At 46.3% G+C, this 22,106-nt stretch overlaps 1 long non-coding RNA gene across 15 annotated transcripts in view; it reads right to left on the bottom strand.

The window, feature by feature from the left end:
• Positions 1 to 22,106, bottom strand: part of LOC104913090 (uncharacterized) — a 116,611-nt gene that overhangs the window by 71,721 nt on the left and 22,784 nt on the right. For 8 of the 15 annotated variants that reach the window (XR_014886294.1, XR_014886284.1, XR_014886281.1 and 5 more), the window contains one exon: positions 1,277 to 2,772. The exons of the other annotated variants lie outside the window; for them this stretch is intronic. This is a non-coding gene — a long non-coding RNA (uncharacterized LOC104913090). Of the gene's footprint in view, positions 1 to 1,276; positions 2,773 to 22,106 lie in introns of those variants that run through there. 15 annotated transcript variants of the gene reach the window in all.

Raw genomic sequence — 22,106 nt, 5'->3', positions numbered from 1 at the left:
ACAACCATTGAGAGATGGTAATTATCATGTTTCAATTTCCTACAAACTCTTGGCTAAGACTGCACAAAAAGTCCTGAGTGCCAGATGCTCTGATTTATGTTATTTATTCTTTCAGCATCTATACAGAGCCATAGGTACTTCATGCAATTTGTCATTTTAAATCATAAATGCTTTGCTAACCTAAAATTCTGCCAACTGCCTTGGCTACTACCTCCGCTGCTTCATCAGTCACCAGTCAGCATCCCAGGCTTGCCAGCACCACAGCGGATGTACGGTTCAGGGAACTGCAAATCCCAAACAACAAGCACGCCTCAGACAAGCTGACTGTCAAGCAAAGCCCGCTTGGTGGGCAGCCAGAGTTTTTGCTTGGAAATTCTGTCACTGGTCTTGGACAGTGGAAATCGGGTATATGAAATACAACATGAAATCAGCATTTACTTTTTTGTGGTTCACATGACTTCAAGCACTTAGTAGACCGAAACAGAGAGTTGAAAGCTCCTGTTTTATTTCTCCCCTCAGCTGACTGAATAAGATGGGTTATGTTGGCAGATCAGTCACTGAGAAACAGCAGAGGGACCGTGACCTGAAAGTCTGTCTTGAGTACAGACAGGAAATACCAGCGTATTCCTTTCTCATTTTGAACTATGTCTATGAAGAAAGACTCTTTGCTAACAGCCAAAAATAAAAGGAAAGTAGAAGGTTATCAGGCAGTCTCGAAAAGGCCATTTGAATTCACAGCTCAAAATCAGCAAATGTCTAAGGAGACACTTTGGGGAGCTTTTCTGAACAGAGCTGGAGCCCTTTGCTGCAACAGTATCCACCTCCCGCTCCAGGATTAATGGCAACCATTGGCAAGCCCTTCAAATTTGGTACCTTTCTTCATGTCTGAGAACTCCTGCAATGGATCCCATGGCACAACAGCAAAGTGCCTCCCAGCCAGCTGCAGAGCTGGCCAACACACAAGTGGGATCCTCACCATCTGCTGCCTGGAGGCAGCTCAGCAGGACTCATTTCATCAAGAAAAAAATGAAGGCAACTGTTGTGTTACTCACATTGTATTTAACTACAAAACCTCCAACACCTCCATTTCTTCCAAAGCCCAGGCTTTGAGGCCAGAGCTGCCTGTCCCCTTGTGCTGTCACAGCTCTGGTCCCAAACAGCTCCTCAGCACTCTGAATTAGGGGCAACAAACACAAAGTGAGATCAGAAGAGCATGACAAGCATTTCAGCATTATTAAACATATCCAAATACTGTATTTATGGACTGCAATTTAACTTTTCTTCTTTTATTTGTTATAGTGTTTACTGAGCCATTAGATTAAAAAAAAATCTACTGGCAAGGAAAAAAGCTGGAGGCTGCTTCATTGATACTAGCAGGCATGAGGATGGTCCAGTTTTATTATTTGCTGTGCCACTTAGCTTCTTCTTTGTCACCAGTTGCTCGTCACTGCCATACAGTGTTTCTACCTAGTGGCCAACAGAATTGTTTCTATGCCACAGGACAAAGAGACACGATCGCACAGGTTAGTCACAAAGGCAAAGCACCAGCTGACGTGTTGTTTATATGGAAAACGGTAATTTGAAACAGCTTTAAGAGATGAAACATTCTGTATCAGATAACGTAATGCTCAGTCTATGCTCCTCGGAGGCTAGTAACTCTTGTTGAGCATCTCACCTAGGAAGAAAGCTTGGCTGTCTGGAGTAAGTGCTAATTAACTGAAACTCAGTTTTGAAAAAGAGTATCTGCACTGGAGAGTTTGGCAAATGTTTCTTTTCCAAAACATTTAATTTATCTGAACAAAACACTGCATTTTAGCTGTAATTACAGTTTGACCAGCTATTCTGCTGCTTACCAGTGAGCTATAAATCTGCACCACAGAAGCAGTCAGACTGGCTGGATTACTGTTCTTTTTTTCCATGTATTTATTTATTTATTTTGGAAGCACTGTAAGTCAGCTGTTTGCTCCTTCCTTCAATAAGAGCCATTCTGGATACAGTTTTACAGTCCGACTGCAAATCCACTGCTGAGGGAAGCTGCTAATGCAGAGCCTCACGGCTGTACTGCAATCTGAATTAACATTTCTGGGTCTGCCAAAGATGTAGAAACATTGCTACTCATTTAATAGATGATAGGAAGGAGTTTTCCAGGCAGGCAAATTCAAAGCATTGTGCAGATGCTATTCCTTCAATTTTTTTCTGTGAATGTCAGCAGGTAGAGCAGAGAAGCATGACAGACTTCCCAGCCTAAGCCATATCCTCACAGATGGGCACCTAGGTTGCAAAAGAAGAAGAAATTTTTATTTCCATTAAAGACAGCGTGCAATTTCCATTAAGGACTCTCGGTGCAAACTTTAAGCAGTTGCTTAGAGATTACCAAGGTTAGTTGTGGAGAACAGAGAGCAGCAATAAGAATGTCTTCATCCTACACAGCAAGGATGTGAGGGCAGTTTCTGGGACAAGCTGCAAACAAGTCTGTCATTTATTCAGGCATCCTAAGAACATCCTTCAGTTGCTATGCAGGGGTGGCAAAGGAGCAAAAGTAACCTCCTAAGGTTTGGAGTCAATGTAGCGATGGCTGAGACTTCCTCTGCTCTGGTTCTGCGACACTGGGAGACGAGCCTGGCATGTGCCCATGGTGCACATCTCACAGCCATCAGCAAAGCACTCCGTGCTGCACAGGACATCTCCCTGAACGCTCCCATCTGCTAAAGGTCATCCACTGCAGTGTTCCTGGGGTCTCTTACCCAGCAGATTGCATCACAATATTTGACACTGCAAGACAGAAAGAGATTATCCACTTTTTCAGTATCACAATACACTTGTTTTGTCCTTTTGAAAATCCTCAGATATTTCATGAGCATTCACTCCATATTTCCCACTCTAAGTATGGTTTGAGTCTCACAGCTTTGCAGAGGGAGCACATTCCTTGGCTCAAGGAGTTGAAACCAACCTTGCCTTAGCATAGCTCGACAAAATCCACAGCTACCGAAGCTTCAAGATGCTTGTCATTCTTGCAGGTGCCATTCTCTGCCTTGAGGAGGGAGAAGACACAGCACACAGCCACATATTTGCCAACCAGATCTTCCTCTAGTGCGGATATAAAAAGATGGGTCAGAGCTCAGCGCTGCTCCCACCAGGAAAGGCTGTTGCTCCTCTATAAATCTCTGGGGAGGAGGCAGCACCTCCCCAGGAATGCAGGCTGTTCGTTCAGCAGCGTTGCTGTGGAAGGGCTGTTCCTGCTGCACTGTACACTGCCATCCAGCCACTGTGCAGCAGCTGCTCCTCTGCATGGCTCCAGCTGCCCTCTGGTGCCCTGCAGGCAGCCAGGACACGGCCGCTCTTCCAGGCTTCGCAGCAGGCTCCTCTCCTACTGGGGCTGCAGATGTGCTCATCCAGACAGCAACAGTTGGCGATAAGCTTGGGCATGGATTTATGTTTACTGATCACACATTAACATCCTCTCTCCATTTTCAGGGAAAAAAAAGATGCTTCCCATATGCAGGAGCCAAATCCACCAACCAGAAATGGGAAGAACAGAGTAAAACAGTGCCTGCATCTGCACGTGACAAAATCATTAGTGCTCCTCTTTCTAAGAAACATTTCTTGGGACTGACACAAAATGTTTTCAGTTAGATTCTGGACTTTCATTGCATGTAGAAGTTACAGCTCTCCCTTCACATTTCACTTAGCTTGCCAGTTTTGACAGACTGTCTTTGGAAAGATAGACATCTATTACAGAGTGGTGTTCCATGATGGCGGTTTTGTGCAGATCCTCTGCAGCCCATCTCTGCCTCAACTCACGATCCCCTCGACTCAGCCACCCAGCTCTGTGTTATTCCAGAGTCACTGTGTCCTAGTTGTTGTTCTTCTGTTTCACTCCGTGAGCATTTACAAGAGAAAAGGCTTTGGATCAGCCTCCTGCTTTCCCGACACCCTTGTGCTGTGTCAGACACTGCAAGCCTGCTTGCTTAAGCATCTATCAAGAAACCTCGTAGTATTAAAGAGCTGCACGAGCACCTCTTGGGGTGATACAGACCAACTATCTATGTAAAATTTCAGTTGCAGAACGAGCTTCAGTTTTCACTATGTCAAACCTCATTATACTTTGCTTTCACAAGCAGAGCAATAATTTATTTTGTCACAGATTGATGAGACGCCACGGCCAGCACTCTCCTGGCCCACATACTCCCTTCTGAGACAGGTGCAACAAAGGAGCTGAAAGCCTCTATTTTTAATTACTCTGTAGCATGTAATTAAAGTAGACTCAAGATAAAATGAAGGGGGGGAAAATAACTCTTGAAAAAAACACAGGTTGCTGTACTCCTTTCTTAATAAAAGTCAAGTTGTGGCCCATTGCCTGGAGTTGCCTCTCCAGCATGAAAGCCATACTACATTATTTAATTTTTGGACTTCCCAGGAGCTCATAGATAAGCCTGAACTCCATAAGTTTAACTCACAGAGAATCTCACAAAGTCACGGAAGCAGCAGCTCTCACCTGACCAAAGGCAACTGACCCAGCAGCTCCCCACTGCTCACCCTCTACAGGTTTCTGGTGTCCACCTCTGCCTTCTTCTCAAAGTGACAGAGCAATGTGACCCAACAATACCTCACTGATCATTCCTGCTTCATTTGTACTATCGATTCTTTTTTAAAAGCAAGAGCAGGTACCGGTGATTGTTACACTGAGATGTTTGGATCTGATGCCCTGGTACGAAGCATGCAGCCAGACATACTGAGCTGCAAAAAACTTGAGCAATAGATGTATTTCATAATCTTGAGAAGTTATTTATTAGCAACAAAACCTACAGGTGTTTCATGAATATACAGACATGATAGATGCTGACAGAAGCATCAGCAAAGTTCACACATGATAAAATAACTGATTGATCTCAGGGTAAAACCAATTGCTTCCTTTCAAGGTAAGTGACAAAAGTTAATCATATGTTTAATGTTACCAAGTTAATTTTCTGTTGTGTTTTTTTTTTTGTTGTTTGTTAATTTTTGGTGTGTTTGTTTTTTAAATCAGTAAATACACCTCCTCTGAATTATTTTTATTTGGAACCAAACCAAGCCAGAACAAGATCCTGGAGTTCCATATCTTCCTAGAGATCTCTCAATCACTGCGCTGTTATTTTAACAACGCAGCAGTTTGCCCAGCTTGGACCAAGTCAGTTCAGTTTTAGGGTTCCTCCACCTATTTGATGACAGTTGTCATAGGCCCTGAAAGCACCCAGTCCCAGAGGCAGGCAGAGTAAGCCTGACTGCATTCTGTTCAGCTTCTCACCGAGTTCTAAGAACGAGGTCTGTAAATCTCTTCCTACCCCTCAATTTAAACAAATCATGAATTAACCCCATGTGATTTAAACAGTCAGTTTTTCTTTTCCTTGTAGCACGCAAAAATGCCCAAGCTCTGTGAACATAGTCATCTCCAGGAAGAGTGGTGCCATGTGAAACCAAACACTCACTGTTCCGTTCTTACTGCTGTTAATATCCTGAACACGACATGCTGGCCAGCAGCTCCCCCTGGGAGAGACAGCTCTAAGAGAAGGAATGCAATAGAGCACAGTGGAATGAGGGGGCATTCACAATGCATATGTATGAGAAAACTTTGTGGTTGTAAAGGTTGGAAAATGAAAGTTATTTTGCTGCTACACACTGGCTGGCAAAAGGCAGCAGTGTGAAACGATGCTGCAGAAGCAAAGTATGCAAAGCTGCTGCAGTATCACAGGCAGTGGAGAAAACTCGCTAGCTGATCTCAGGTTTTTGTTTCTAAGATCAGGGTTTCTCAGCAGGCAATAACCGCGCTCGAAAAAAGCCTCTATATATTAACACTGCCACATCTGCCTCCCTGTTATCCATCAGGGAAAAAAAATCAAAGTCAAAGGCTCTATCTGACTTGTCAAAACAAGAGAATGCTCCTGCATGTCAGCCTCATCAATCAGCTGTTGACACTGCAGGAAATACAGCATTAGGTTTCATGTGGATAATAAACACTTTTTATACCTGACATTGATTTTTAGCTTTTTTTATTACTAATACTTTAGACCAAAAAGGAAGAAGTGTAAAGCAAGGCAGAGAGAAATGATAGTTTTAATGAGCGCGTTCCATTTGATCTCGATGGCGGCTGGCATTGGCCCTATCCAATGAAGGAGGCCAGCCCTGCTGCCCAGGCCTGCACTGTGGTAATGGTCTTCATTGCAAATTCTGCTTTCACAGTTCACAAAGGACATGGAAGACAATATTACAGATGGGAAAAACATCAGGTTTTCATATTATTTGTAGTTTTTTGGGGTGTTTTGTTTGTTTGTTGTTGTTGTTGTTTTTTTACAAAGCTGAAAAGCATGGTAAATCACACAGTTTGGGGATTCCTACTATTATATCAATGATCACAGTTAATTAGGAAAGTAGTCCCGGGGTTCACTCCTCCAGTAAAAGAGATGACATGCACAGAAACTCCACCGACTCAGCTCTGTGGTTACCTCAGCCTGACTCAGACCTGAAAGACACTGGGAAATCACCATTCCCAGCCCCATAGGGACATGGGGCTTCTCATGGCATCCATGCACTGAGATGCATGGCAACCTGCTTCCCCTACTGCGGGATGCCTCACTCGAGGCAAGTAATTAATGCAGCTGGATTTCCATCTGTGTATGAAGCAAAATGACTCCCTGACAACAAAGTCAAAACATTAACAAAATCAGTTAATGCTTGTGAAGCACTAAGACCTGCAATGCCAAATGCTGGAAAGTCAAGTAATCCATCTCAGTGCCACGCCACCCCAGTGCCAGTGGATCACATGGTTGTAGGCTCTTGTCCTTCCCTTGTACGCACTCACCTTTTTCACCTTGTTTTAATGCACACACAGTTTATTTTGATGGAAGTGAGGTGTTTTGTTTGTTTGCCTGGTTTTAGTGAGGCTTATTTTTGTTAAGCCACACAAGAAGGAAAATCAATGCCATGCATATCTTCTTCCCTCACCACACATTTGAGTATCTCTGGTGTCTGCTGTAGCACCAAGACAGGCTCCAGGTAAACACATGTTCATGTTAGTTCCTGAAAATATTGACCAAGTATCGATAAGACACAAAAGTGTGCCCTTCTGGTGAGACAAATGTTTGGAAGTCGTTGTCAGGCTCTGGCACATTGTTTCTGCCAGGACATCAGGGAGCTGCTGTGCTCCAGCTGCTGAATCCCCCTCCCCACCACCTCCAGCACCCATCTGCTGCATACAGCCATCCATTTCCTACAACCTGAAACACAGAAATCTGCTTTTGTTCTGAATCCTGCCTTGCATAACAAGGCTTTAATTCAGAATTCTACACGCTAAATAGAATGGTTAGCATGCCCATGTCTCTCTATGTGGCTGTTCTCATTGTCTGATGCTACTGGGAAGTAGAGGGGAAACCTTTCTGGACTGAATTGGCTGCAAGCATTCCTCCAGCTCCAACACTGCTCCTCTGAAACCACAGCAATACTGTTGAAAGAACCAAGCAGGATTTCCACAACAGAAGTTCCCTTCCAAGAAGGCTTTTCACAGAAAAGAAGAAATTAGGAATGGTTGGGTGGAAGGGTAATGAAGGTCACAGAACCTTGGAATGGTTGGGGTGGGAGGGTCCTTAAAGGTCAGAGAGCCATGGAATGGTTTTAGTGGGTGGGTTCTAAAGGCTCACAGAATCATGGAATGTTTGAGGTGGGAGGGTCCTTAAAGGTCACAGAAATATGGAATGGTTAGGATGGGTGGGTCCTTAAAGGTCACAGAACCATGGAACTGTTGGGATGGGAAGGACTTAAAAGTCATAGAGACATGCAAAGTATGGGTTCGAAGGGTCCTTAAAGACAACAGAGCCATGGAATGGATGGGGTGTGAGGTCCTTAAAGAGCAAAGAATCATGGAATGGGTGGGGTAGAAGGGTCCTTACAGATCACAGAACCATGGGATGATGAGATGGAAGGGTCCTTTAAGGGCACAGAAGCATGGAATGTTTGGGATGAGAGGGTCCTAAAAGGTCACAGAAGCATGGAATGTCTGGGGGGGAAAGTCCCTACAGATCCCAGAACCATAGAATGTATGGGGTGGGAGGGTCTGTAAAGGTCACAGAACCATGGAATAATTTTAGTGAGTAGGTCCTAAAAGGTCACAGAACCATGGAATTGCTGGGAGAGGAGGGTCCTATAAGGTCACAGAACCTTGGAATGGTTGGGGTGGGAGAGTCCTTTAAGGTCACAGAACCATAGAACTGCAGGGGGGGTAGGTACTTAAAGGACACAGAACTATGGAATGTTTCGGATGGGAGGGTCCTAAAAGGTCACAGAAGCATGGAATGGTTTTAGTGGGTGGGTCCTAAAAGGTCACAGAAACATGGAATGGTTGGGGTGGCAGGGTCCCTAAAGGTCACAGAATTTTGGAACTGCTGGGTGGGTAGGTCCTTACAGGTCACAGAACCACGGAACGATAGGAGCACTAGGGTCCTTAAATGTTAAAGAACCATGGTCTGGTTGCAGTGGAAGGGTCCATAAATGTCACAGTACCATGGAATGGTTGGGGTGGGAGGGTCCTCAAAGGTAACTACCATGGGTCTCTTGGGATGGGAGGATCCTTAAAGGTCACTGAACTATGGGTCTCTTGGGATGGGAGGATCCTTAAAGGTCACAGAAGCATGGAATGACAGCGGTGGGAGGGTCCTTGAAGGTCACAGAAGCTTGGAATTGTTGGGGTCGGAGGGTCCTTAAAGGTCACAAAACGATGGAATTTTTGGGGTGGGAGGGTCCTGAAAGGTCACAGAACTTTGGAACTGCTGGGGGGGGAGATACTTAAAGGTCACTGAACTACAGAATGACTGGGGGGTAGCGTCCTTAATCTCAAAGAGCCATGGAATGATTCAGATGGAAGGGTCCTTAAAGGTCACAGAACCATGGAATGATTTTAGTGGGTGGGTCCTAATAGGTCTCAGAACCATGGAATGTTTGGGGTGGGAGGGTCTTTAAAGGTCACAGAAGCATTGAATGGTTAGGATAGGTGGGTCCTAAAAGGTCACAGAACCATGGAATGGTTGGTGTGGGAGGCTCCTTAAAGTTCACAGAACCATGGAATGTTTGGGGTGGAAGGGTCCTTAAAGGTCACAGAGCAATGGAATTGTTGGGATAGGAGGGTCCTTAAAGGTCACATGCAATGGTTTTAATGGGTCAGTCCTAAGGGGTCACAGAACCATGGAATGTTTGAAGTGGGAGGGTTCTTAAAGGTCACAGAACCATGGAATTGTTGGGATAGGATGGTCCTAAGAGGTCACAGAAAAATGGAATGGTTTTAGTGGGTGGGTCCTTAAAGGTCACAGAACCATGGAATTTTTGGGGTGGGAGGGCCCTTAAAGGTCACAGAACCATGGAATGGTTGAGATGGAAGGGTCCTAAAAGGTCTCAGGACCTTGGAATTCTTGGCATAGGAGGGTCCTTAAAGTCACAGAAACATGGAATGATTTTAGTGGGTGGGTCCTAATAGGTCTCAGAACCATGGAATTTTGGGGTGGGAGGGTCCTTAAAGGTCACAGAAGTATTGAATGGTTGGATAGGGGGTCCTAAAAGGTCACAGAACCAGGGAATGGTTGGTGTGGAGGCTCCTTAAAGTTCACAGAACCATGCAATGGTTGGGCTGGCAGGGTCCTTAAAGGTCACAGAACCTTGGAATTCTTGGCATGGGAGGGTCCTTAAAGGTCACAGAACTCATGGAATTTTGGGGATAGGAGGGTCCTTAAAGCTCACAGAACCATGGAATGTTTGAAGTGTCCTTAAAGGTCACAGAACCACGGAATATTTGGGGTGGGAGGGCCCTTAAAGGTCACAGAACCATGGAATGGTTGAGATGGAAGGGTCCTTAAAGGTCACAGGACCTTGGAATTCTTGGCATAGGAGGGTCCTTAAAAGTCACAGAACATGGAACGGTTGGGGTGGGTGGGTCCTAAGAGGTCACAGAACCATGGAATGTTTGGGGAAGGAAATGTCCTTAAAGGTCACAGAAGCATGCAATGGTTGGGAGAGTGGATTCTTAATGGTCACAGTAACTTGGAATGGTCGGGATGGGAGGGTCCTTAAAGCTCACAGAACCATGGAATGATGGGGTGGAAGGTCCTAAAAGTCACAGAAGGATGGAATCTGTTGGGATAAAAGGGTCTTAAAGGAACAGAAGCATAGAATGGTTAAGATGAGAGGGTCCTTAAGGTCACACGAAACCATGGAAATGTTTTGGTGGATGGGTCCTAAAAGATCACAGAACTATGGAATGTTTGGGCTGTGAGGGTCCTTAAAGGTCACAGAACCATGGAATGGTTTTGGATGGGTGGGTCCTTAAAGGTCACAGAACCTTGGAATCTGGATAGGGTCCTTAAAGGTCACAGAAACCTGGAATGGTTGGGATGGGTGGGTCCTAAAGGTCACAGAACCATAAAGTTTTGGGGGAGTGGGCCTTAAAGGTCACAGAATTTGGAATGTTGGATGGGAGGGTCCTAAAGGTCACAGAACCTTGGAATTTTGGGTGGGAGGGTCCTTAAAGGCCACAAAACAATGGAATTTTGGGTGGGAGGGTCCTTAAAGGTCACAGAACTTTGCAACTACGGGGGGGAGATACTTAAAGGTCACTGAACTACAGAATGACTGGGGGGAGCGTCCTTAATCTCAAAGAGCCATGGAATGATTCAGATGGAAGGGTCCTTAAAGGTCACAGAACCATGGAATGATTTAGTGGGTGGGTCCTAATAGGTCTCAGAACCATGGAATGTTTGGGGTGGGAGGGTCCTTAAAGGTCACAGAAGCATTGAATGGTTAGGATAGGGGGTCCTAAAAGGTCACAGAACCATGGAATGGTTGGTGTGGGAGGCTCCTTAAAGTTCACAGAACCATGCAATGGTTGGGCTGGAAGTGTCCTTAAAGGTCACAGAACCACGGAATATTTGGGGTGGGAGGGCCCTTAAAGGTCACAGAACCATGGAATGGTTGAGATGGAAGGGTCCTTAAAGGTCACGGGACCTTGGAATTCTTGGCATAGGAGGGTCCTTAAAAGTCACAGAAACATGGAACGGTTGGGGAGGAAATGTCCTTAAAGGTCACAGAAGCATGCAATGGTTGGGGAGAGTGGATTCTTAATGGTCACAGTATCTTGGAATTGTCGGGATGGGAGGGTCCTTAAAGCTCACAGAACCATGGAATGGATGGGGTGGAAGGTCGTAAAACGTCACAGAAGGTTGGATCTGTTGGAATAAAAGGGTCATAAAGGAAACAGAAGCATAGAATGGTTAAGATGAGAGGGTCCTTACAGGTCACACACGAGAACCATGGAAATGTTTTGGTGGGTGGTCCTAAAAGATCACAGAATTATGGAATGTTTGGGCTGTGAGGGTCCTTAAAGGTCACAGAAGCATGGAATGGTTTTGGATGGGTGGGTCCTTAAAGGTCACAGAACCTTGGAATGGTTGGGGTGGGAGGGTCCTAAAAGGTCACAGAACCATGGAATGGTTGGGTCCTTAATGGTCACAGTACCTTGGAATGGTTGGGATGGGTGGGTCCTAAAAGATCACAGAACCATAGAACGTTTTGGGTGGGAGGGGCCTTAAAGGTCACAGAAGGTTGGAACTGTTGAGATGGGAGGGTCCTAAAAGGTCACAGAACCTTGGAATTTTTGGGGTGGGAGGGTCCTTAAAGGCCACAAAACGATGGAATTTTTGGGGTGGGAGGGTCCTGAAAGGTCACAGAACTTTCCAACTACTGGGGGGGGAGATACTTAAAGGTCACTGAACTACAGATTGACTGGGGGGTAGCGTCCTTAATCTCAAAGAGCCATGGAATGATTCAGATGGAAGGGTCCTTAAAGGTCACAGAACCATGGAATGATTTTAGTGGGTGGGTCCTAATAGGTCTCAGAACCATGGAATGTTTGGGGTGGGAGGGTCTTTAAAGGTCACAGAAGCATTGAATGGTTAGGATAGGTGGGTCCTAAAAGGTCACAGAACCATGGAATGGTTGGTGTGGGAGGCTCCTTAAAGTTCACAGAACCATGGAATGTTTGGGGTGGAAGGGTCCTTAAAGGTCACAGAGCAATGGAATTGTTGGGATAGGAGGGTCCTTAAAGGACACATGCAATGGTTTTAATGGGTCAGTCCTAAGGGGTCACAGAACCATGGAATGTTTGAAGTGGGAGGGTTCTTAAAGGTCACAGAACCATGGAATTTTTGGGATGGGAGGGTCCTTAAAGGTCACAGAAGCATGGAATGGTTTGGATGGGTGGGTCCTAAAAGGTCACAGAACCATGGAAAGTTTGGGATGAAAGTGTCCTTAAAGGTCAGAGAGCCATGGAATCATTGGGATGGGAGGGTCCTAAGAGGTCACAGAACTATGGAATGGCTGGGGTGGGAGGGTCCTTAAAGGTCACAGAACCATGGAATGTATGGAGTGGGAGGGTCCTTTAAGGTCACAGAACCATGGAATGGTTGGTGTGGCAGGGTCCATAAAGGTTACAGTACCATGGAATGGCTGGGGTGGGAGGGTCCTTAAAGGTCACAGAACCATGGAATTTTTGGGATGAGAGGGTCCTTACAGGTCAGAGAACCTTGCAATTGTTGGAATAGGAGCGTCCTTAAATATCACAGAAGCATGGAATTGTTGGGAAGGGAGGGTCCTTAAAGGTCACAGAACCATGGAATGACTGGGGAGGTAGGGTCCTTAAATCTCAAAGAACCATGCAATGGTTGGGCTGGAAGTGTCCTTAAAGGTCACAGAACCACGGAATATTTGGGGTGGGAGGGTCCTTAAAGGTCACAGAACCATGGAATGGTTGAGATGGAAGGGTCCTTAAAGGTCACAGGACCTTGGAATTCTTGGCATAGGAGGGTCCTTAAAAGTCACAGAAACATGGAATGGTTGGGGTGGGTGGGTCCTAAGAGGTCACAGAACCATGGAATGTTTGGGGAAGGAGGGTCCTAAAAGGTCACAGAAGCATGCAATGGTTGGGGTGGGTGGCTTCTTAATGGTCACAGAATCTTGGCATTGTCGGGATGGGAGGGTCCTTAAAGCTCACAGAACCATGGAATGGATGGGGTGGAAGGTCCTTAAACGTCACAGAAGGTTGGATCTGTTGGAATAAAAGGGTCATAAAGGAAACAGAAGCATGGAATGGTTGGGATGAGAGGGTCCTTACAGGTCACAGAATCATGGAATTGTTTTGGTGGGTGGGTCCTAAAAGGTCACAGAATTATGGAATGTATGCGGTGTGAGAGTCCTTAAAGGTCACAGAAGCATGGAATGGTTTGGATGGGTGGGTCCTAAAAGGTCACAGAACCTTGCAATTGTTTGGATAGGACCGTCCTTAAAGGTCACAGAACCTTGGAATGGTTGGGGTGGGAGGGTCCTGAAAGGTCACAGAACCATGGAATGGTTGGTTTGGCAGGGTCCTTAAAGGTCACAGAACCTTGGAATTCTTGGCATGGGAGGGTCCTTAAAGATCACAGAACTCATGGAATTTTGGGGATAGGAGGGTCCTAAAAGGTCACAGAACCATGGACTGGTTTTGTTGGGAGGACCCTTAAAGGTCACAGAACCATGGAATGGTTTAGATGGAAGGGTCCTTAAAGGTCTCAGGACCTTGGAATTCTTGGCATAGGAGGATCCTTAAAAGTCACAGAAACATGGAATGTTTGGGGTGGGAGGGTCTTTAAAGGTCACAGAATCATGCAATGGTTGGGGAGAGTGGATTCTTAATGGTCACAGAATCTTGGAATTGTCGGGATGGGAGGGTTCTTAAAGGTCACAGAACCATGGAATTGTTTTGGTGGGTGGGTCCTAAAAGGTCACAGAATTATGGAATGTTTGGGCTGTGAGGGTCCTTAAAGGTCACAGAAGCATGGAATGGTTTGGATGGGTGGGTCCTAAAAGGTCACAGAACCATGGAAAGTTTGGGATGAAAGTGTCCTTAATGGTCAGAGAGCCATGGAATCATTGGGATGGGAGGGTTCTAAGAGGTCACAGAACTATGGAATGGCTGGGGTGGGAGGGTCCTTAAAGGTCACAGAAGCATGCAATGGTTGGGGAGAGTGGATTCTTAATGGTCACAGAATCTTGGAATTGTCGGGATGGGAGGGTCCTTAAAGCTCACAGAACCATGGAATGGATGGGGTGGAAGGTCCTAAAACGTCACAGAAGCATAGAATGGTTAAGATGAGAGGGTCCTTACAGGTCACACACGAGAACCATGGAATTGTTTTGGTGGGTGGGTCCTAAAAGATCACAGAATTATGGAATGTTTGGGCTGTGAGGGTCCTTAAAGGTCACAGAAGCATGGAATGGTTTTGGATGGGTGGGTCCTTAAAGGTCACAAAACCTTGGAATGGTTGGGGTGGGAGGGTCCTAAAAGGTCACAGAACCATGGAATGGTTGGGTCCTTAATGCTCACAGTACCTTGGAATGGTTGGGATGGGTGGGTCCTAAAAGATCACAGAACCATAGAACGTTTTGGGTGGGAGGGGCCTTAAAGGTCACAGAAGGTTGGAACTGTTGAGATGGGAGGGTCCTAAAAGGTCACAGAACCTTGGAATTTTTGGGGTGGGAGGGTCCTTAAAGGCCACAAAACAATGGAATTTTTGCGGTGGGAGGGTCCTGAAAGGTCACAGAACTTTGCAACTACTGGGGGGGGAGATACTTAAAGGTCACTGAACTACAGAATGACTGGGGGGTAGCGTCCTTAATCTCAAAGAGCCATGGAATGGTTCAGATGGAAGGGTCCTTAAAGGTCACAGAACCATGGAATGATTTTAGTGGGTGGGTCCTAATAGGTCTCAGAACCATGGAATGTTTGGGGTGGGAGGGTCTTTAAAGGTCACAGAGCAATGGAATTGTTGGGATAGGAGGGTCCTTAAAGGTCACATGCAATGGTTTTAATGGGTCAGTCCTAAGGGGTCACAGAACCATGGAATGTTTGAAGTGGGAGGGTTCTTAAAGGTCACAGAACCATGGAATTGTTGGGATAGGATGGTCCTAAGAGGTCACAGAAAAATGGAATGGTTTTAGTGGGTGGGTCCTAAAAGGTCACAGAACCATGGAAAGTTTGGGATGAAAGTGTCCTTAAAGGTCAGAGAGCCATGGAATCGTTGGGATGGGAGGGTCCTAAGAGGTCACAGAACTATGGAATGGCTGGGGTGGGAGGGTCCTTAAAGGTCACAGAACCATGGAATGTATGGAGTGGGAGGGTCCTTTAAGGTCACAGAAGCATGGAATGGTTGGTGTGGCAGGGTCCATAAAGGTTACAGTACCATGGAATGGCTGGGGTGGGAGGGTCCTTAAAGGTCACAGAACCATGGAATTTTTGGGATGAGAGGGTCCTTACAGGTCAGAGAACCTTGCAATTGTTGGAATAGGAGCGTCCTTAAATATCACAGAAGCATGGAATTGTTGGGAAGGGAGGGTCCTTAAAGGTCACAGAACCATGGAATGACTGGGGGGGTAGGGTCCTTAAATCTCAAAGAACCATGCAATGGTTGGGCTGGAAGTGTCCTTAAAGGTCACAGAACCATGGAATGGTTGAGATGGGTGGGTCCTTAAAGGTCACAGGACCTTGGAATTCTTGGCATAGGAGGGTCCTTAAAAGTCACAGAAACATGGAATGGTTGGGGTGGGTGGGTCCTAAGAGGTCACAGAACAATGGAATGCTTTGGGAGAGTGGATTCTTAATGGTCACAGAATCTTGGAATTGTCGGGATGGGAGGGTCCTTACAGGTCACAGAACCATGGAATTGTTTTGGTGGGTGGGTCCTAAAAGATCACAGAACTCATGGAATTTTGGGGTAGGAGGGTCCTTAAAGGTCACAGAACCATGGACTGGTTTTGTTGGGAGGACACTTAAAGGTCACAGAACCATGGAATGGTTTAGATGGAAGGGTCCTTAAAGGTCACAGAACCTTGGAATGGTTGGGGTGGGAGGGTCCTTAAAGGCCACAGAACCTTGGAATTCTTGGCATCGGTGGGTCCTTAAAGGTCACAGAACTCATGGAATTTTGGGGATAGGAGGGTCCTAAAAGGTCACAGAACCATGGACTGGTTTTGTTATGAGGGTCCTTAAAGGTTACAGAACTCTTTGAACTGTTGGGATGTAAGGGTCCTTAAAGGTTACAGAACCATGGAATGGTTTTAATGCGTAGGTCCTTAAAGGTCACAGAACCATGGAATTTTTGGGGTGGGAGGGCCCTTAAAGGTCACAGAACCATGGAATGGTTGAGATGGAAGGGTCCTTAAAGGTCACAGGACCTTGGAATTCATGGCATAGGAGGGTCCTTAAAAGTCACAGAAACATGGAACGGTTGGGGAGGAAATGTCCTTAAAGGTCACAGAAGCATGCAATGGTTGGGGAGAGTGGATTCTTAATGGTCACAGAATCTTGGAATTGTCGGGATGGGAGGGTCCTTAAAGCTCACAGAACCATGGAATGGATGGGGTGGAAGGTCGTAAAACGTCACAGAAGGTTGGATCTGTTGGAATAAAAGGGTCATAAAGGAAACAGAAGCATAGAATGGTTAAGATGAGAGGGTCCTTACAGGTCACACACGAGAACCATGGAAATGTTTTGGTGGGTGGGTCCTAAAAGATCACAGAATTATGGAATGTTTGGGCTGTGAGGGTCCTTGAAGGTCACAGAAGCATGGAATGGTTTTGGATGGGTGGGTCCTTAAAGGTCACAGAACCTTGGAATTGTTTTGGTGGGTGGGTCCTAAAAGGTCACAGAATTATGGAATGTTTGGGCTGTGAGGGTCCTTAAAGGTCACAGAAGCATGGAATGGTTTGGATGGGTGGGTCCTTAAAGGTCACAGAACCTTGGAATTTTTGGGGTGGGAGGGTCCTTAAAGGCCACAAAACAATGGAATTTTTGCGGTGGGAGGGTCCTGAAAGGTCACAGAACTTTGCAACTACTGGGGGGGGAGATACTTAAAGGTCACTGAACTACAGAATGACTGGGGGGTAGCGTCCTTAATCTCAAAGAGCCATGGAATGATTCAGATGGAAGGGTCCTTAAAGGTCACAGAACCATGGAATGATTTTAGTGGGTGGGTCCTAATAGGTCTCAGAACCATGGAATGTTTGGGGTGGGAGGGTCCTAAAAGGTCACAGAAGCATTGAATGGTTAGGATAGGTGGGTCCTAAAAGGTCACAGAACCATGGAATGGTTGGTGTGGGAGGCTCCTTAAAGTTCACAGAACCATGGAATGTTTGGGGTGGAAGGGTCCTTAAAGGTCACAGAGCAATGGAATTGTTGGGATAGGAGGGTCCTTAAAGGTCACATGCAATGGTTTTAATGGGTCAGTCCTAAGGGGTCACAGAACCATGGAATGTTTGAAGTGGGAGGGTTCTTAAAGGTCACAGAACCATGGAATTGTTGGGATAGGATGGTCCTAAGAGGTCACAGAAAAATGGAATGGTTTTAGTGGGTGGGTCCTAAAAGGTGACAGAACCATGGAAAGTTTGGGATGAAAGTGTCCTTAAAGGTCAGAGAGCCATGGAATCGTTGGGATGGGAGGGTCCTAAGAGGTCACAGAACTATGGAATGGCTGGGGTGGGAGGGTCCTTAAAGGTCACAGAACCATGGAATGTATGGAGTGGGAGGGTCCTTTAAGGTCACAGAACCATGGAATGGTTGGTGTGGCAGGGTCCATAAAGGTTACAGTACCATGGAATGGCTGGGGTGGGAGGGTCCTTAAAGGTCACAGAACCATGGAATTTTTGGGATGAGAGGGTCCTTACAGGTCAGAGAACCTTGCAATTGTTGGAATAGGAGCGTCCTTAAATATCACAGAAGCATGGAATTGTTGGGAAGGGAGGGTCCTTAAAGGTCACAGAACCATGGAATGACTGGGGGGGTAGGGTCCTTAAATCTCAAAGAACCATGCAATGGTTGGGCTGGAAGTGTCCTTAAAGGTCACAGAACCACGGAATATTTGGGGTGGGAGGGCCCTTAAAGGTCACAGAACCTTGGAATGGTTGGGGTGGGAGGGTCCTAAAAGGTCACAGAACCATGGAATGGTTGGGTCCTTAATGGTCACAGTACCTTGGAATGGTTGGGATGGGTGGGTCCTAAAGATCACAGAACCATAGAAGTTTGGGTGGGAGGGTCCTTAAAGGTCACAGAAGTTGGAACTGTTGGGGGAGGGTCCTTAAAGGTCACAGAAGATTGGAACTGTTGAGATGGGAGGGTCCTTAAAGGTCACAGAACCATGGAATTTTTGGGGTGGGAGGGTCCTGAAAGGTCACAGAACTTTGGAATACTTGGGGGGGAGATACTTAAAGGTCACAGAACACGAATTGACTGGGGGGTAGCGTCCTTAAACTCAAAGAGCCATGGAATGTTTAGATGGAAGGGTCCTTAAAGGTCACAGAACCATGGAATGATTTTAGTGGGAGGGTCCTAATAGGTCACAGAACCATGGAATGTTTGGGTGGGAGGGTCTTTAAAGGTCACAGAAGCATGAATGGTTGGATAGGTGGGTCCTTAAAAGGTCACAGAACCATGGAATGGTTGGTGTGGGAGGTCCTTAAAGTTCACAGAACCATGGAATGTTTGGGGTGGAAGGGTCCTTAAAGGTCACAGAGCAATGGAATTGTTGGGATAGGAGGGTCCTTAAAGGTCACATGCAATGGTTTTATGGGTCAGGTCCTAAGGGTCACAGAACCATGGAATGTTTGAAGTGGGAGGGTTCTTAAAGGTCACAGAACCATGGAATTGTTGGGATAGGATGGTCCTAAGAGGTCACAGAAATGGAATGGTTTTAGTGGGTGGGTCCTAAAAGGTGACAGAACCATGGAAAGTTTGGGATGAAAGTGTCCTTAAAGGTCAGAGAGCCATGGAATCGTTGGGATGGGAGGGTCCTAAGAGGTCACAGAACTATGGAATGGCTGGGGTGGGAGGGTCCTTAAAGGTCACAGAAACCATGGAATGTATGGAGTGGGAGGGTCCTTTAAGGTCACAGAACCATGGAATGGTTGGTGTGGCAGGGTCCATAAAGGTTACAGTACATGGAATGGCTGGGGTGGGAGGGTCCTTAAAGGTCACAGAACCATGGAATTTTTGGGATGAGAGGGTCCTTACAGGTCAGAGAACCTTGCAATTGTTGGAATAGGAGCGTCCTTAAATATCACAGAAGCATGGAATTGTTGGGAAGGGAGGGTCCTTAAAGGTCACAGAACCATGGAATGACTGGGGGGGTAGGGTCCTTAAATCTCAAAGAACCATGCAATGGTTTGGGCTGGAATGTCTAAGTACACACGGATATTGGGGGAGCTTAGTCAGACGATGTGGGGGGCTAGTCACAGAACCATGGAATGTGGTTAGTACGACTGAATGTGGGGTGGGTCCTTAAAGGTCAGAGACTTGGGGGGGGCTAGTAGGATTGGAGGGTCAAAAGGTCGTGATTTGGGAGGTCTAGGCACAACATGATTTTGGGGTGGGGGGGTCCTAAAAGGTACACCGATTGGGCTATCAACCTGGGGAGGTCCTTAAGGTCAGACCTTGATCTGGGGTCTTAAAAGGTCACAGAAACATGGAATGTGGGGAGTCCTTAAAGGTCACAGAACCATGAGGTGGGGAAGTGGTCTTATGGTCACAGATCTGAATTGTCGGGATGGGAGGGTCCTTAAGGTCACAGAACCATGGAATGTTGGGGGGTCTAAGGTCAAGAATGAATTTGGTTGAGGTCCTTAAAGGTCACAGAACATGGAATGTTTGGGGTGGTCTAAGGTCACAGAACCTTGGAATTGTTTGGATAGGAGTCCTAAGGTCACAGAATGGAATGTTGGTGGAGGGTCCTAAGCACAGAATGGATTTTATGGGTCTTAAAGGTCACAGAACCATGGAATTTGGTGAGGTCCTAAGGTCACAGAACCATGGATGTTGTAGGTCCTTAAAGGTCACAGAACTGAATGTTGGTGGTCTAAGTACGAACTGATGTTATGAGGTCCTTAAGGTCACAGAACCATGGAATTTTGGTGGGAGGTTAAAGGTCACAGAACCATGGAATGGTGGTGGAAGGTCCTTAAAGGTCACAGACTTGGAATATGATGGAGGGTCCTTAAGTCACAGACATGATGTGGGGAGTCCTAAGGTACAGAAGCATGCAATGTTGGGAGAGGGTTCTTAGGTCACAGAATCTGGAATTGTGGGATGGGGTCCTTAAAGCTCAAGAACCATGGATTGGTGGAAGGTCTAAAACGTCACAGAAGTGGATTGTTGGAAAAGGTCTAAGAAGAGCATGAATGGTTAGATGGAGGGTCTTAAGGTCAAGAACCATGGAATGTGGTGGGTCCTAAAAGTCACAGAATATGAATTGGTGAGGGTCCTTAAAGGTCACAGAGCATGAATGTTGGATGGGTGGGTCCTTAAAGGTCACAGACTTGGAAGTGGGTGGGAGGGTCCTAAGGTCACAAACTGGAATTTTTGGTGGGAGGGTCCTTAAAGGCCACAAAACATGGAATTTTTGGGTGGGAGGGTCCTGAAAGGTCACAGAACTTTGCAACTACTGGGGGGGGAGATACTTAAAGGTCACTGAACTACAGAATGACTGTGGGGTAGCGTCCTTATTCTCAAAGAGCCATGGAATGATTCAGATGGAAGGGTCCTTAAAGGTCACAGAACCATGGAATGATTTTAGTGGGTGGGTCCTAATAGGTCTCAGAACCATGGAATGTTTGGGGTGGGAGGGTCCTTAAAGGTCACAGAAGCATTGAATGGTTAGGATAGGTGGGTCCTAAAAGGTCACAGAACCATGGAATGGTTGGTGTGGGAGGCTCCTTAAAGTTCACAGAACCATGGAATGTTTGGGGTGGAAGGGTCCTTAAAGGTCACAGAGCAATGGAATTGTTGGGATAGGAGGGTCCTTAAAGGTCACATGCAATGGTTTTAATGGGTCAGTCCTAAGGGGTCACAGAACCATGGAATGTTTGAAGTGGGAGGGTTCTTAAAGGTCACAGAACCATGGAATTGTTGGGATAGGATGGTCCTAAGAGGTCACAGAAAAATGGAATGGTTTTAGTGGGTGGGTCCTAAAAGGTGACAGAACCATGGAAAGTTTGGGATGAAAGTGTCCTTAAAGGTCAGAGAGCCATGGAATCGTTGGGATGGGAGGGTCCTAAGAGGTCACAGAACTATGGAATGGCTGGGGTGGGAGGGTCCTTAAAGGTCACAGAACCATGGAATGTATGGAGTGGGAGGGTCCTTTAAGGTCACAGAACCATGGAATGGTTGGTGTGGCAGGGTCCATAAAGGTTACAGTACCATGGAATGGCTGGGGTGGGAGGGTCCTTAAAGGTCACAGAACCATGGAATTTTTGGGATGAGAGGGTGCTTACAGGTCAGAGAACCTTGCAATTGTTGGAATAGGAGCGTCCTTAAATATCACAGAAGCATGGAATTGTTGGGAAGGGAGGGTCCTTAAAGGTCACAGAACCATGGAATGACTGGGGGTAGGGTCCTTAAATCTCAAAGAACCATGCAATGTTTGGGCTGGAGGTGTCCTTAAAGGTCACAGAACCACGGAATATTTGGGGTGGGAGGGCCCTTAAAGGTCACAGAACATTGAATGGTTAGGATGGTGGGTCCTTAAAAGGTCACAGAACCATGGAATGGTTGGAGTGGGAGGGTCCTTAAAGTCACAGAACCATGGAATGTTTGGGGTGGAAGGGTCCTTAAAGGTCACAGAGCAATGGAATTGTTTGGGGATGGAGGGTTCTTAAAGGTCACAGAACCATGGAATTGTTGGATAGGATGGTCCTTAAAGGTCACAGAAAATGGAATTGTTTTAGTGGGAGGGTCCTAAAGGTGACAGAACCATGGAATGTTGGGATGAAAGTGTCCTTAAAGGTCAGAACCATGGAACTGTTGGGATGGGAGGGTCCTTAAAGGTCACAGAACCATGGAATGGTTGGGGTGGGAGGGTCCTTAAAGGTCACAGAACCATGGAATGGTTGGGGTGGGAGGGTCCTTAAAGGTCACAGAACCATGGAATGGTTGGGGTGGGAGGGTCCTAAAGGTTACAGACCATGGAATGGCTGGGTGGGAGGGTCCTTAAAGGTCACAGAACCATGGAATTTTG

The sequence above is a fragment of the Meleagris gallopavo genome, chromosome 14 (genome assembly GCF_905368555.1).
Source record: "Meleagris gallopavo chromosome 14, MGAL_WU_HG_1.1, whole genome shotgun sequence".
NCBI lineage: Eukaryota > Metazoa > Chordata > Aves > Galliformes > Phasianidae > Meleagris > Meleagris gallopavo.
Note: the sequence above shows the minus strand (reverse complement) of the source record. Positions and strands in the feature narration are given on the sequence as shown.